At 58.0% G+C, this 4,261-nt stretch overlaps 1 protein-coding gene across 4 annotated transcripts in view; it reads right to left on the bottom strand.

The window, feature by feature from the left end:
• Nucleotides 1-4,261, bottom strand: part of FYCO1 (FYVE and coiled-coil domain autophagy adaptor 1) — a 61,442-nt gene that overhangs the window by 53,812 nt on the left and 3,369 nt on the right. The window contains exon 1 of one of the 4 annotated variants that reach the window (XM_045297622.1): nt 3,319-3,433. The exons of 1 other annotated variant lie outside the window; for it this stretch is intronic. The gene's annotated coding sequence lies outside the window, so the exon portion shown is untranslated. Of the gene's footprint in view, nt 1-3,318; nt 3,434-4,261 lie in introns of those variants that run through there. 2 more of the 4 variants (XM_045297618.1, XM_045297621.1) reach the window with 2 other exon arrangements.

Consider the following 4,261-nt stretch of genomic DNA (forward strand, 5'->3'; position numbering starts at 1 on the left):
ATCCCTGTCCACGAAGGAAACTGACATTCACAGGTAATGTTACTGGTCTGAGGCTACCCGTCAGGAGCAGATGGAATCGTGGCTGCGTTCAAACCTGTGGTTCCAGTGGTCTCCACCTGCCCCCTTTCCCTTACTGACTGAGCCACTGCTGCAGGAGACCACCCCACGCCAGGAACCACTCCAAACCCCAGCTTCTCCCACACCCCGAGGGGTTCTAGTGCTGCTGGCTCTTCCGCCACCACCTTCCCATGACAGGCGAAGCCAGGAGACCGACAGGAACCCCAGCCTTCTCCAAAGTCACACCAGCATCCCACTGTCAGCCTGAGGAGAGACCCCGTTACTCGACAAATAGACTGAGGGCCCATTTTTAACTCTCAAGGCCCCCGCGACAGACCACACCAGGGCCGCACTCCCAGCCGGCCATGGCTCAGAGCAGAGCCAAAAGATGCCCACAGCACCCCCATGGGCTCGCCAACAAGTGCTGGCACCTGGTGGGAACAGCTTACCAGAAGCCTGCAACCCCGTCCCTCCAAACACAGGCTGTGCAGGGCCTGGCCAGGACCCCAGGGTCAGCCCACTGATGTCTTGGCAGACACTTCACAGGCAAGGTGGGGGGTGGGGGGGGAGGGGTCACGGACCACACTCGGTGCACAGCTGCCCCAGCGCCCACATTTCACCAAGCACCCTCTGGGCGGCAGAGCTTGGAGAAAGCGCCAAGGGCGCACAATGAAACAGAGCCGTCCCCCAGTCCTCGCAGTGCAGTCCGCATAGCCGGGGAGGCCTATAACACGCTACCGACTGTGTGTCCTGTTGATCCGAGGAGAGGACCAGAGAGCAGCTGCCAGGGCCGAGGGCGGGGGACAGACAGTTCTGCATCTGGAGGACGGTGGGAGAGCTCGTGAGTCACCGAGGAACTACTCCACGGGGACTCTGTCCCCACACCATTCTTTCAAGGTGCGGGGGCTAGAATCGCCAACCTTTCCATTAGTAGTCAAGGGCTTAAGTGCCTGCGCCACCCATGGTTACATCATTGTGAACATGGTCAAAATTCACAGAACTGTACAAAACAAGCGTGAAACTGACTTCCCGGAAAGGCTGCATTGTGATAAACTTTAAAACTGCTGATAGGCAGTAAACCCAAACCAAACTCACAGCAGCCGATGCTGACACACAGCGACCCTATAGGGCAGGGTAGCCCTGCCCACGTGAGTTTCCCAGATGGTCCCTTACAGGGGAGTGGAAAGCCCGCTCGAGGCGGCCAGCCCAGTGCGGAACCACTCTGCCACCAGACGGCAGGGGAAGGAGGGAACCCGCAGCAAAGGACTCCGCCATGCGACTGAGTCGGGCCAGGCCTGAAACTGAACCAGGGACACGGAAGAGACCCCAGAGGACACACGGTGCCCAGGGCGGAGGGCACAGTGGAAGTTAAGACTGTTCCTCTGCCGGTAAGTGCTCCCCATTGGGCTGCCAGCACCAGGGGCCTTGGAGCGTCTTTGAAGAAAGACGCTTTCCAAAGAAGACAATGACCAAACCAACAGCCCACGAGTCCCCAATGAAGCCCACTGGGTCTGTGCGCACTCTTACAACGTGGGCATCAGTCACTCACACGACAGGTGGAGTCTGACAACGAGCAAGGGCAGCAACAGCAGTCTGAGCCCACCTCCCGCCGAGGGACAGCCCAGCGCCAGCGTGAACGTCCTGGGAACCAGTGGATTCAGTGTCTGGAGTGTGGGAAGCACAGCCTAGCCCACCCAGGGACGGGCTCCCACACACAGCCATGCTCCCTGAGACGGCTCGGAGCACACCCTGAGCCCCAGCAGCTTCTCTCTGACCCTGGTCACAAGGTGTGCAGGGTCCTACCCCGTGTTAATATAGAAGCAGATTTTCCCAAGGGACTTGTCACCATAGGGGGAGCAAGCCCTAGGAACTGACTGCGGGGTCAGTCCGGCATACTATTTCGGTGGGCTTCGCCCCCAGCTCTGAGCTGCCTCCTCCCAGGGCCTCAGGAAGTAAACCAGTCTCCTCTGGAGACCCTGGTCGTCACCAGTGACCAGCTGACTCCAATTCAGTGACCCCATGCGAATCCTGAGTAGAACTGTGCTCTGGTGGGTTTCGGCCGGCTGATTTCTCAGAGCACCGCACCTTTCTTCCACTCCCCTCTGGGGAACTCCAACCTCCGACTTCGAGTTAGTAGCCCAGCAGGTTAACTACTGGCACCATGCAGGATGGACCTCCACAGGAATGCCATTTTCACGGACTTGGGAGCACTACCAGCTCCTCTTTGCTAACACCGCCCGCCCCACCACCACCCCCCAGTTCTCTTCCTGCCTTAGCAGCAGACAGCAGCCCCCACAGCCAGCGCTCCTGGGCTGCTCCACCAGCCGGCCCTTTGTGGAGGGTCCACAGGTGCAGGCACGGAAGTGGCCCACCCTGCCTCTACAAGCCTCCAGGGAGCTGTTTCCCTAAGTCCATAGCCCTCCCCGTGGGCCACAGGTGCCAGGGCGAAGGACGGATTGCTCCCACACTCCCACAAGGCCAGTGGCCTCTGAGACAGCCAACTGCGATTACAGCTCGTTAACACCCGCCCACCCCCGCCGTCTCCGCCACTATCTGGCAGATACCAGAGACGCTCACTTTCAAGGTCTTTCCGAACGTTGCATTTTCCTAACAACTCAAAATTGTGTTTGATTATGTCTCACGTCTGAAAACATCCGTTCTTCTGACAGCAACGAAGAGAGACTGAGCACACGGAAGCAGATTCTAACTTCTAACCTGCCCCAGGTCCTGCGACCCTAGCTAGTCACAGCCCAGGCTTCATTTTAGAGGCAAAGAATTTTCCCAGCCCTCCAAATTCCTCCTCCGCCCCCGCCCCAAGCCAACAAAGCCTAACACAATAGAGCCGTCATTTAAATTTAAATCAAAGCCTCTGGCTGACTCAGGCAGGGTAAATGTACCACACTGTAATGCTAATGACTGAGATGCTGTGTGACCCACAGAAACTGGCTAGGTTGGAGCCTTCCGGCCACACAGGAGAGAAGAGTATGAATGGGGAGGGGGCATGGGGCTGGGAGGCTAACTTTGCCTTGCCTTCAAAAGTTTTGCATACCTGGTTCCCCACACACTGGCAGAGACCGGACCCAGAGCAATCAGCTTACAACGTAACTCCTCCCTTCTACCCCACACCAGTTAAAATCCCACCCAGAACGAACACCCAGGACAAAGGTGGTCCAGAGGAGTCAGAGGCCAGAGCCAGGCTCAGCACACCCAACAGCGCCTTCTTGGGTACCAGCTCTGGAAGGAGAGGTACTTGGTTAGTACCTGAAGTTCTGCCTGTTAATCCTGTTGGCTCCAGTGCTGAAATGGTGGGTGGGGGGCACTCCCCAGAGCTGCTCCGAGAGGATGCCTGAGAGACCGGCCGGGGTTTTGCAAGAGGCCAGCTGAGAGGCTGACCAGAGACCAGCACACGTGACCAGAGGCTCTTGGGTGACCCAACCCCTTGGACCCATAATTAAAAGTGTTAACCAACTGGAAGCCTGGGCCTGGCTTTCCCAAACACCCCGCCTTGCTTGCAATCTGTTCTTAAAGGGACCTTGGGGCTTCACCTTGCATCTGCTCTGGGCCCGTCTCTACCACCAACAACTCCAGGTTCCTCGGCTCACTCTAGAGCACAGGCACCATGGACCCTGGTTCCTGTCCACTGACCCAGGACAGCTGTCTCAAGAGGGGGTCCTGGAAGGGAGCGGCTGCCTCTGGGCCTGGGGTGTAGCGGGGAGCTGACTGACTTGCAGGAAGGAGGGCAGGTGCTCTAAGGGAGGTGCCTCTAGTCAGTGCAGGCATGGGGGGTGGGGAGGGGGGAGAGGCAGCAGCACCTGCAACAGCAGCACCAACGACTGACCACTCAACCAGTGGCCCTGCTCTTTGGGGGCAGGTTCCCCAGAGGATGGGGAAAAGGGACAGATTCCCAAGAACTGCCCTGACTGGACAGGTGGTCGACAGCGTCAGAGGGAGTCAGTCCAGCCCACGAGATGAACGATGACCTGAATCCCGGACCGAACATGATGCAACCACTAATCTGGCCTTCTACCAGCACACATGGACAAACGGCCAGCCAGGGAGCCACTCACCTCCAGCTGCCGTCAGTCAACTCTGACTCATGGCAGCCTCTATGTGGCTGGGCTTGTTTTTCAGAAACATATTTGCCAGGCCTTTCTTCTTGGACATCATCTCTGATTGACACACACACACACACACACACACACAC

The sequence above is a fragment of the Echinops telfairi genome, unplaced genomic scaffold (genome assembly GCF_000313985.2).
Source record: "Echinops telfairi isolate 266 unplaced genomic scaffold, ASM31398v2 ScPeMD7_7420;HRSCAF=8458, whole genome shotgun sequence".
Classification (NCBI taxonomy): domain Eukaryota; kingdom Metazoa; phylum Chordata; class Mammalia; order Afrosoricida; family Tenrecidae; genus Echinops; species Echinops telfairi.